Source organism: Panthera onca, chromosome A3, assembly GCF_046562875.1.
Source record: "Panthera onca isolate mPanOnc1 chromosome A3, mPanOnc1 haplotype 2, whole genome shotgun sequence".
Lineage (NCBI taxonomy): Eukaryota > Metazoa > Chordata > Mammalia > Carnivora > Felidae > Panthera > Panthera onca.
The window spans coordinates 33,199,895-33,212,330 of NC_138341.1; the positions used below are offsets into that span (position 1 = coordinate 33,199,895).

General features: G+C 38.0%; 1 protein-coding gene across 4 annotated transcripts in view; it reads right to left on the minus strand.

Annotated features, from left to right (window-relative positions):
* The window catches only part of SLC8A1 (solute carrier family 8 member A1), a 380,167-nt gene that overhangs the window by 341,756 nt on the left and 25,975 nt on the right, over positions 1-12,436 (minus strand). For 2 of the 4 annotated variants that reach the window (XM_060653299.3, XM_060653280.3), the window contains exon 2: positions 6,712-6,782. The exons of the other annotated variants lie outside the window; for them this stretch is intronic. The gene's annotated coding sequence lies outside the window, so the exon portion shown is untranslated. The remainder of the gene's footprint in view (positions 1-6,711; positions 6,783-12,436) is intronic. 4 annotated transcript variants of the gene reach the window in all.

The window sequence follows — 12,436 nt, forward strand, 5'->3', positions numbered from 1 at the left end:
TTGAAAGGGAGCAGAATTTGCCACCCCAAATATGTCTCTTTGGTATACGGATTATTTTAGAGTTATTATTTTTTAGAAATTTTTGTTTTGTTTTGTTTGTTTAAGTGTGTTTGTTTGTTTTTGCACGTGAGAGATTGAGAGTGTGTGCGCACAAGCAGGAGAGGCAGAGAAGCAGAGACAGAGAGAGAGAGAGAATCCCAAGCAGGCTCTGCACTGTCAGCTTTGGTTTTGTTTTTGTGTTTCTTTTTTTAGGTTTATTCATTTATTTCTTTTTGAAAGAGAGAGAGAGTGAGAGAGCATTCTGGCGAGCAAGGGAGGAGAAGAGGGGGAGGAACAGAGAAAGAATCCCAAGCAGGCTCCATGCTATCAGCACAAGCCCAACACGGGGCTTGAACTTGCCAACCGTGAGATCATGACCTGAGCCCAAACCAAGAGTCAGATGCTTCACAGACTGAGACACTCAGGTGCCCTTGGAGTTATTATTTTTAAGAAGCAGACAACACAGGAGAAAACTGAATAGAAGCTACCATTTTGTGAGAAACACTTACTTTTACAAGGAAATCTCCTTCTCTGTACCAGAAGGAGGATGACCAAATTTCTAGAAATTCTTGTCAATGGAGAAGCCATGTATTTAAATCTCAATAACAACCATATGCTTGATTTCTGTGCTTTTCTTGATAGCCTTTCATAACTGGACACCCTCAACCCCAACATTTTTCTTTTTTTTCTTCATCTGCAGATGGCATTTAAGGTGATGGTTTGGGCCATTTTAGGAGTTTTTCAGTTTTCCTGCATATCTTCCAACATTTATACAAGAGGTATACATGCTACTAAACTTCTGTTTATTTTTCTCCTGTCATTCTGTCTTTTATTACAGGGGGTCTCCGCCAAGAACCTAGAGAAGCAGAGGGAAAATTATTTCTCCTCCTCTACTCTCATCAACTGTTAGGTTACCCTGAAGTTCGATTTGAAGAGTGTTTTAATACTTTCAGTAATCCTACTTATGCACACTCCCTATTTTCTCCTATTTGGCTTAATCCACTTTTTAATGTATCCCCCCCTTAAAACAGCATTTAATTAAAAACTGAAAAACAGCATTATTTCAGTTAAGGCTCCATACTTTATAGAGACTTAAACATTTCCTGTTATGTTTAAATCCAGGCAGTTTTTCTAGAGGGCAATCTGGCAAACTTTTTATTTTTAATGCGCACGCCTTTAGTCAGAGTAATTCTGCATCAAGTAACCTAGCCAAAGAAAATAATTGAAAAGTATGCACAGATATAAATGCACACAAATTCAACACAGCATTGTTTATAATAGCTAAAAATTATTGCAAACAATCTAAATGTCTAGCAATAGGCTATCTAACACATTGTGGTAACCATGAGCAACCATTGAAAATGGAATTAGAGATCCATGTTGACATGAACAGAATGATCTATAGATCAATATAAGATACAGATCTATACTGACATGAACATATATTGTGTTAAAAGCAGGTTACAAAAAATATCATGTATAGCTAGATGCTGTAATTATAAAAGGAATAAATTCATGAGAATAGATACAGATATACAGCTATATGCATAGAAAAATTCAGAAAGCCTATCCCTTCAAATGTTACTTATATAGATTTCTGGACAGTGGCACTGAAGTAATTTTCTCTTTCTACTTTACTTACTTTCATACATATATATGCCTTTTTTTTCACAACTAACAATGGCAATAAACCAAAATTTGATTTATTTTTTATGATTAAAGAAGACGTTTCAATCATAAATAAAAAAAAGTCTTTAATTGCAAAGAACCCAATAAATCAATTTTCAATTTGTAAATAAAGAAGATCCTTGTTCACTGTCACTTGAGCCTAACACACACCACTCTTTCTTCTTCCCTTAAATGTCATGGTACAGATTACAGTTAAATAGTTTTGCTAGTGCTATGATTTCCACCTTCCAACTTTTAAAATTTTATGTCTACGCTTGATGCTTCTTATCACCTGTGAAATTGCTGACTTTATACTAAACAGGGCTGCTGGAACCTTTACACTGAAGACTAAGTTTCTCAAAAAGCAGCCTTTGCCATTGCTAATGTTCCGTGGTCCATGGAGACTCTGTGCATATTATGCTCTTAAATTTTTAGTCTCACTTTGTGGTATAAGTATCAATAACCTCACTTGACAGAGGAGAGGAAAGGCCATGTTCACACAGCTAATAAACTCTTAAGCTGGGAATCGGATCCAGGATTTTTGACTCTAAAGTCCATTCTTTGCCCTCTTGACCACTGTATCCCCTATTGGTCTCATTCACCTCTTTCCTACCTTGAAAGTCTCATCTGACAAGTCTTAACCACACAGAGAAGAGCTTACTTAATTCTCTGCCACCACATTTGTTGGGATAGATTACCTTATCCATCAATGTCTAACCCCTCATCACTAGCACAACATTAGCTCCTGTGAAAGAGGGACATACTACTTCTTTCACCACCCTATGTACTGAGACAGTCATAAATTGCGAGTCAAGCACACTGAATTGTTATTGCTGCCTAGACATAATGTTTTTCCATCAGTCAGATAGAGGAAGCACACCCTTCATTAAAGTAAGAAGTAACCAACCTCAGACATCTGTCTGGAAATACCCTACTCATACACCCCGTGGCAAGAAAGTTGACAGGAAATCTGAAATGATTACTCCAATTGCAATGAGCTGAAACAGGTTGTTTAAAATCACAACCAGTGCAAATATCAGATAACTGGCAAGAGAGGGCAAGATTCACGTTTTAATCAAAATTTCTAAGGCAGAAACTTTAATATGCATGTTTCTATATCACACGGGCAAATCTTAAAAAAATTAAGAAGTTTTAAAAGATATGTATCCATCTATGATGCGTCACCTGAGGAATGAAAGGGGCAGGGCATCAACTATGTAGGATAGAGCACTCTTCCGGCTGAGGGGAGGAATGTAGCGAGAAGGACAATGGACAAACTTGACCTATGTCTAAGCCAGGGGGATCAGGTGGGCGTGAAAACAGAGGAATCGAAGATGTATAGAGAGCCAAGTGCTGTCAACAGTGACCTAACCTGCATGTGATAAAGCAATGCATGATAGTCTTGCAGTAAACTTACCCTTGCATGTTGTGAAGTAAAAAAAAAAAAAACCGTAAGACCTTGAATTGGAAGATCTAGATTCCAGCTTGACAACATTTATCACTCAAATTAATCTTTAATCTCTGTGAGTTACTCCTTTTATAAAATGGAAATGAAGCATTTCATCCCCCAACCCACGGAGTCACTGAGATTGAATGAGAAAACACTAGGCATAGCATAAAGCATCATGTTAATGCAAGGCTGAGATTTTAGAATTATTTGCCAATTACCCAATCCTAACTGTGTTCTTGCCTGTTTCAGAGATGCATCGTCCGTCAACAAATGTTTTCTGAGAGCCTACTTATGTACCAGGCCTGTTCGAGGTGCTGCCCGTACAGCACAATAAAACTGACTGCCCTTCTGGAGTTTACATAGCCAATCAGTGGAGACCAAAATTATAGACTACTAGATTTGTGAGGGCCATTAATGCATCCAACTCAACAGATATTCCTGAGCACCTCCATGGGTCAAGCACAGCGATGGAATAGAATGTACACACCATCTGTTGTAGAGCTTATGGCTTAGAAGCCTGGCGTTGGCCAAGTTTAAGGTGAACCATAATACAGCATCGTACAGCTAAGATAATGCAGCGGAGACACACAACCCCTATTTAGGAGTCAGGAGAGCATCCCGAGGAAAGCAGTGCACATGGAAGAAGACAGAATAGAGAAGAGAGCTAGTGACAACTTTCCCATGCTACCCTGCGGTTTTGAGTACAGTGTTCCTGGCTGCGTGCGTCCAAGGAAGAGACCTGAGACACAGAGGATCTAGAAATTGTTAACACATGGTACATGATGAAAACAACCCCTGATGATATCTATCTTGGAATATTAAAGACTTAAACATAATAAATATCTTATTATAAATAAAATAAGCTTATTTGGTGTGATTCTTAATATCAAATTTCAGCCAATGGCCAAATATAAATCTTCCTAAAATCCCCATTCCCATTTCTTCTGTTTTTCTGGAAATACCCTTCCTTCACTCTTTAACCAACTCACATTGCCTCACCTCCACTCCAATATTCCTTATCCTCTTCCCTGCTTTTCTTTTCTCCATAGCACTTAACACCTTCCTACATGTATATATTTGACTAATTAATTATTAATCTGCCTTGTCTCAAAATAATATGTCATGTGAAGACAGAGGTTTTATATGTTTTGCTTATAGCTATATTTGAAGTTCCTAGATAAATGTCTGCCCTATAAATATTTGTTGAATAGATGAAGGAGACTTGTCCAGAATATGAAATGCCACATAGAACATTTTATTTCTATTGTAGCCAATTGAAGGCGATGGCATTATTTCTTTGAGTATTAATGCAGTGGGTAAAGAATATAATCAGATAGACCTACGATTTTTGTTTCTGATAGAAAAATATATTTTTCCTTTTATGCTTCCAGTGGTAAGGAACTCATTACCTCAGGCAAGGTGGATAGACAACTCTGATCTCTCCTATTTTCTTCTTACATTAAACCAAATTCTGCCACTCTGTAAACTGTCCTTAGTGATATTAATTTCAATATAAATTGATATTCAATATAGAGGTAGACATAAATCGGTTTAGGATTGAAAACATGCCTACAAGTTATAGTACTAATAAAAAGATAACTTTCATGATCTAAGGCATTCCATTTAAGATTAGTCCCACTGTTCTCCTTTCTGCAGTGCAAATGATGAGACTGGCTGTCTCTCAGTAGGTTGTCTTCTTGCAAGGCTGGTTTTCACTGATCCCATTATCCTTGATCAGGACAATTGCCCTCTAGCTATATGATTTTAACTATGGCATCCTGGCTTGGGAAGCAATGTTATCAGATGATGTTTTTAAAAATTTTTAATGTTTATTTATTCTTGATAGAGAGGGAGAGACAGAGCATGAGCAGGGAAGGGGCAGAGCCAGAGGGAGACACAGAATCCGAAGCAGGCTCCAGGCTCTGAGTTGTCAGCACAGAGCCTGATGCAGGGCTTGAACTCATGAACCCCAAAATCATGACCTGAGCTGAAGTCAGATGCTCAACCGACTGAGCCACCCAGGCACCCTGATATATTTAGCCCTAAGGGATTATCTTTTCTATAATTACTAGTCATAATCTGCAGTCTTTGTTTTCTTCTTTGGGGTATCTGTTTAATCTGCATAATGAAGCCTCATCTCATGGCTACTAGATAGAGTACCAGAAAGGGAAATTTACTTTTGGACAAAAATATATATGATTTCTCAGAAAAGGATACTGTCTCAATGGTAAGATTAAATATATCTTTCAATTTCTTTTTTTTTTTTTTAAGTTTATTTACTTATTTGGCGGCGGGGGTGGGGGGAGGGAGGGCGGGCAGAAAGAGAGAAGGAGAAAAAGAATCCTAAGCAGGCTCTGTGCACTCAGCATGGAGCCAGATGCAGGGCTTGAACTCACTAACTGTGAGATTGTGACCTGAGCTGAAAGCAAGAGTCGTATGCTTAACCAACTGAGCCACCCAGGTGCCCCAAATGTATCTTTCAATTTCTAATTACTTTGAAATCATACCTCCTAAAGTTTTGATGTCAACTTCTTTTTTCCTCCACAGTGCCTTCTAATATTTTGATATTGTTTTCAGTAATGAGTATAATGGTAGCTGACATTTCTATATTGACTATAATAGTAGCTAAAATTTATTAAATGTACTTAGCGCTGCTCTGAACACTTTATAAGTATGAAGTTACTTAATCTTCTTACCAGCCCTTCGACATAGTTGCTGATAGTATCTATGCTTTAAAGTTAAAGAAACTGAGGTACAGAGGCGGGGAGTAAATTTAGGCCGTTTGGTTCAGGAGAAGCGTGCTCATGACCACAGTGTTAGAGCTTAAATGGATTCACATTTGGATTCATGTTTGCAAAGCTTTAGTTATTTGTATGTGCAAATAAGTTGAAACAATAGTCTAAGAGTATACTAAAAACCTTTGTGGAAAGAGGAAGACATAATGAATGCAAAAAAAAATCATGACTTTCTTGGAGTTCTAAGAAATGTATGTAACTAAAATAATCAAGGTATTTAACTATGTCTTCATCATCTTAAATTTAGTTATAAAATAATTACTTAGGGATCTATCTGTTGATAGCTTAGTGTCTTAGATAAGCAGTTTTTGAACTTTGTGGGCCCAATTATACTCTTAAAAATCAGTGAGGGCCTAACAGAGCTTTTGCTTTTGTGGTTATATCTCTGGCTATTTATTAGAAATTAAATTTATTAGAAATTAAAACTAAGAACGTATTCGATATGAAGTTACTCATTCAACAAAAATCATAATATGTCCACTACATGTTAACATAAATTTTTACCAAGATAACTACATTTTCTATAACAAAAATATTCAGCAGTGAGAATGGTCTTGCTTTCCAGATCTGCAAATGTTGCTAACGTTTGGCTTAAGAGAAGGCAGCTGGATTTGCATATCTGATTTTCCATTTAATCGGATTTGTCGCAATATCACACACTATGTAACTTCTGGAAAACTCCAGTGTATGCTTGTGAAAAGATGAAAAAGAAAACGGCAAATTACACCTTCATATTATTATGAAGGAAAGAGCATTCACCTGAAAGAATTTCCAACACGTTCAGCAGCACCCGCATCACACTTTGAGAACTGCTGTCTTGCAATGACTGACTAGGAGAAACATAAAATAAACCTTAGGACTTCCCATAGATACTTACATAAACTAGATTCTCCTACTTTCAGTTCTATTTAAAAAAGAAACCAAAACAGCAACAAAAAAAACAACCACATAGCTTTCTATGATGTTTCCGAAGTTTTAAGGAGTTCAGAGGAATTTTGCTCCCCTCAGCAATTTTCTATTCAAAATGTAGTTAACAACCTTAACATATTGCCAGACTTGTTTTATCTCTAAAGAGTTTTTGTTTCCTTTGAAAGCATGGAACTAAATAAGTGATGAGGAATTAAAAGCAATTTTTACAAGTCAGTTAAAGCATTTTGAGGACAACTGTGGACTGTTTTGATTTTGCTATGCAAGTGTAGGATTCTCTTGACAACTATGATCTTTTCCTGTTGGCATACTCTTCATATCATCCAATCTGCAACAACCTATTTTCCTTTGTTTTCCTCTAAAGGGACCTTATACAATCTCTGGGTCCAAGGCCTAAAGCAGAGTGTTGTCTCAGTTTCCCAGGGCCACCACAGGCTATTGTCCAGACTCCTTTGCCTCGATACCTGCTGGAGTTCATGCATTCGTTTAGGGCTAGAGAGATCAAATCTTACCCTTCTGAGGTTTGCCTTAGACTGAAAATAGACAAAGATATAATCTAATGTTAGATAATAATAAGCCCTAGAAAAAACTTAATCATGTCATGGGGATAAAGGGTGACAAAGAAGGGATTTAGGTAAAGTAGGCAGAGAAGGCCTCCCTCAGCAGGTGACATTGGCCTAGACATCTGAATAAAGTAAGGGAAAAATCTATTTCTGGGGCAAGGGGAGTTGTGGTAGAGGTCCTAGAAAATGCTAATTCCCTCATGCCAAGAAGCTTGGATTCTTTGCATTTGAGGAAAGAGCAGGAGCCAGTGTGGCTGGAGCAAAGAGAACAAATGATAGAAATATAGGAAAGGAGATGAAGACCAAGAGAGGTTGTAACAACTTATTCTAAGAGTGCTGGAAACTAATGGAAGGTAGGAAGCAGAGGACTGACATGTTTGAAGAGAATCGCTCCACTGTGGGGAACTGCCTCAGGGGCATGATGGAAGCAGGAAGGCCTGCGTGGGGAGAGTTGCCAGTGGCTTTCACTAGGATGTTAGCAGCGGGAAAAGAGGGATCCAATCTGAGATCTAGTTGGACGGTAGAAACAACAGAATTCGTTGATGGATCAAAAATGGGATATATGAAAAAGTAAGAAAACAAGGCTAAGTGGATTTTTCTGTTGAGCTGCTGGGTGAATGTAGTTTGCTCTTTACTCTCATAGGGAACGTAGGGGTGAGAAATGAAAAGTTTGGTTTTGAATGTATTAAGTTTGAGATGCCTAGTAGAGCTCTAAGAAGGGACGTTGACGTCTCGGTTGAGAATGTGAGTCTGAAACACAGGGTTGTGGCCTGACACAAAAACTGGAGCATGAGTGACATGTGCATCGTTGCTAAAATCCATTTAAAAAGTTGGGAGCACGCTGGAGCCTGGTACCTCCAGTATTAGCTTTGTCCTGATGATATGACTATATCAAGAAGGCTAGAGTATCTTGTGAGAAATGTACATTTCTTTTCTCTCCAAAAAAAAAAAAAAAAAAAAAAAAAAAAAAAAAAAAAAAAAAGCTAATTGCAATGGAGAACATGCACTATTCTCTTGATTTCTGAGCATCTAGGAATAGCGATCACCCATTTCAGATTTTCCAGCATAATTACCTCTCCGTAGTCTGTCTTGTTCACTCCGTTTACATCACCAAATTTAATGCCTACTGCGTATTAAGTACTCATTAAATTTTTGAAGGTGTGAGGGAAACATTAAATCAATGAATAAAAAGTTAACTGTCTATTTTCTCTGATATTTTGGTCTGGAAAATATGGTTATGATTAATGTACAGGTACATCTTACTTACAGCAAATGTAATATTGCAATGACAGTGTGATGCGTTATTTGTAGCATTCGGTGTTTAAAAACATATAATACTATCCTCTGAAAACAGGAATAGAAAGCTTGTCAAATACATACGTAAATTTCTTGGGCAACATAATCTTTTAAAATTTATGTAGTGATTTTAAAGTTTACTTATTTATGTTAAGAGAGACAGAGACAGCGCAAGTGGGGGAGGGGCAGAGAGAGAGAGGAAGAGAAGGAATGCCAAACAGACTCTGAGCTGTCCGCACAGAACCTGATGCGGGGTTCGAACCCACGAACTGTGAGATCATGACCTGAGCCGAAATCAAGACTCTGAGGCATAACCGACTGAGCCACCCAGGTGCCCTTAAAATTTATTTTAGTAGGCTGAACTACCATGGAGTCTGAAGAAAACGTCAGGTTTCTTTTATCTTAACAGACAGAGGACCTTACCATGTAGTCCTAGATTGGGGAGCTAAGGTTTTGTAGCTCCCTATTCCTGGAACCCTCTGAATGCCCGCGAGTAAATCAGTTCAGTCCTCTGTGCTTCAGGCTGTTATCTGTAAAATAATCCCCCTGCTCCTGTCTCCCTACTCCCTCCCTATTTCTTTGTCTCACGTTATTAAAAAGAGGTAATTTCTTGGGGGACCTGGGTGGCTCAGTCGATTAAGCATCCGACTTCGGCTCAGGTCATGATCTCACAGCTTGTGAGTTCGAGCCCCGCATCGGGCTCTGTGCCGACAGCTCAGAGCCTGGAGCCTGCTTCGGATTCTGCATCTCCGTCTCTCTCTGCCCCTCCCCAGTTTGTGCATGCATGTGCTCTCTCTCTGTCTCTCAAAAATAAATAAACTTAAAAAAAAGAGGTAATTTCTTGACACTTAAACAATATTTTAGAAATGATTGCTCAACTTTACAGTCACTACCCAAATGAAAAAGACTTTTGACCTTTTGCTGAGGGAAGAAAAGGGGGTCAGTTGGCATGGAAACGTTTTCTTCCTTTGGCTGAAGATGAACTTAACTGCATTTTTTTTTTCTGCTCTGTACACTTAAGCTGCATGGGTAATTTATCCTTGAGTTGAACTGCTGAGTTTCAGTAGGTGTGTGTGTGTGTGTGTGTGTCCGTGCATATGTGCCTGTGCGTGTGCATGTTTGTGTATGCACAGAGACTTGGTCGACATAGGAACTAAATGCAAAGACACTGGTTGGTAAACTTTCAAGAGGCCTAGAGTAGGCTCAGTAAATGTTCATTTCTGAATTAGAGTAGCTTGATGTGGCACAACGAATTTCCAGAATAGTTGTGACCCAGTACTTTTCAGGAGCTATCCGGACTGCAGCTTGGAAAAAAAGTCAGAGATGATCACAATGTGTTAACATCTTTTCAGAAAAAAAAAAAAAAAAAGTTCTATTAATACATAGCATTATTATTATTCCAGTCTGCCTCCTTCGGCCACACATTTTGGCATCAAATTGTAAAAATCCAGTGATACAATTTCTGGAGGGTTGTTTCACTCTCCCTCTTTTGCCTGTTCATTAATATTGTTTGAGAGGTAATTTCTTTTTTCTGCCTTTTTATATTCAGCTGTATCTTGGTTGGGGGTGATAGAAGTCCTTTTCTTTCTCAGTTTTTCTGCTCTCCACACATACATTGTCTCTCTTCTTCACACACGCACACACACACACGCACACACAATTAGCAAGTCACTTGTTTAAGGCTGTCCTACTTGTCATAGGGAGGACAGTTGTTATTTGAGCCATAATCAGCATAGTACTGCGCTGAAACAGGCAGGTGTCTTTCAGTCCCTGTTTACATATTGCTGAGGCCGACTCAACTCAGTGTGACCTTTACAGAGCTAAACTATCCCAACAAATCGCAATCGGCCGTCATCTTTGTATTTACAAATTCAAACAGTGAAAAAATTATTTAAAGCCACGTGTGTTAGAGAATCAAATGTACTGTCCATTTAAAAACCTATGATTTCATTTGAGGAATAAAAAGTCACGTGCTGAGTTTTTTCATTATACATAGACATTTGCATTATACATATATACATGATACATTTTTCCTGTACATATAGAGTGCGTGTTTCTCTCCCTTTTAAAAGATCAGTTTCTGATGGGTTCCAAAGGATCTCAGTGATAGCGAGATTTCAAGATAATTTTATTCTTTGATGGGTTTTCTGGGGAATTTCACGTCCGTTTCACGGGCTATTGCATTTCATGATTGATCAACTAATTTTAAATTTCAGGAAAACTTGCAAGTCCATCAATTCAGCACTAATTCAGAATGTGCAAACATTTAGACAGTGATTGTTACTGAATAAACATTTAAAATATCTGACTAAATTTCTGAGGTCCTTTTGGGGGAAATTCAATTCTAAATCAGTATTTTAAGAAAATAAATGATTAAAGGATATCAGGATTTATATATTTTGTATGCAATTTTAACTTACACATTTAAAGTTGATTTTTTGTGTCAATTTTTTTTTTGTTGTTTACAGCATATAGTCACAGTGAATTCATTGTTCCACTAAAACCTGAAACCCAAATTGTTGATATACTACTTATCTTTTAATCAGGATTTTTCTCAGGCTTAGGAAAATCAGAAGTGTTCTTTAAATTCATAGAAATCTTTCTCTTGGTCACCTGGCTGGATACCACTTTTTCCCTCAAGTTTTCCTGATATAGAGATTATTAAATACTTCTTACATTCCATAGATGAGGAAACAGAAATTTCTCATCTTGGTTAGAAAGAGAAAACACACCAGGAGAAATAAACAGAGTTTTTGTGTTCCTATCTCTTAAAACACTACCTTCATTTATTTTTTTTTTTTTTAATTTCTGTAATGTTTATTTATTTTTGTGTGTGAGAGAGAGAGAGAGTTAGCAAGGGAGGGGCAGAGAGAAAGGGAGCACAGAATCTGAAGCAGGCTCCAGGGTCCAAGCTGTCAGCACAGACCCCGACGTGGGGCTCGAATTCATGAACTGTGAGATCATGACCCAAGCCCAAGTCGGATGCTTACCTGACTGAGCCACCCAGGTGCCTCTCGCTTCATTTCTAATTGAGAAAGATCACTAAAATATGAGTGGTAAATGTTTCCATCTTAGCTTGGATTATAAGGTGCTTTGACATCTTAAGACTTCTGGACTTGCGGAAAACATTTTAAAAGTTGTGAATATGGGAGAAAAATGCAAGACTATTTAACATCACTTGCACTGTTTATCTCTTCATAGTGGTCCATTTAATAGCTGTGTAACTGCTTATCCTTAGTCCCCACCCATGGGCTGCTCATTAATGGACCCGGGCAATTTCTTCCTGACACCACATCTATTGATACAGCTATGAAAATTGACTGAGGACCAATGATAAGGTTTCCGTAGTGACTCAATTTTACCGAGGAATGGGAGAAAAATGGGACAAGGAAAGGTCATATGATAAAAAAACTGCATAGTTTCATTACTTTTTTTTTAATTACATTCTGATTTTCTGTGGTGCCAGTAGAGAGGCCATCAACATTTATTCTTTAGAACTAAAACAAACAAAAAAATCCCTCATGAAACACTGAAAGAGGAAACCAAAAGTTGCTCTCTTCCCCAAATGCAGTGCTTTTGGTTGCCAAAGGTTAGTTGCCCTAATGATGCTTTGATGAAGGAGGTTGAGTGTATTAGTTGAATCCCAACCAACAGTTCTTGTTGGGGTGCAAGGTACTCATTTCCAAGTTGTGCTGAAC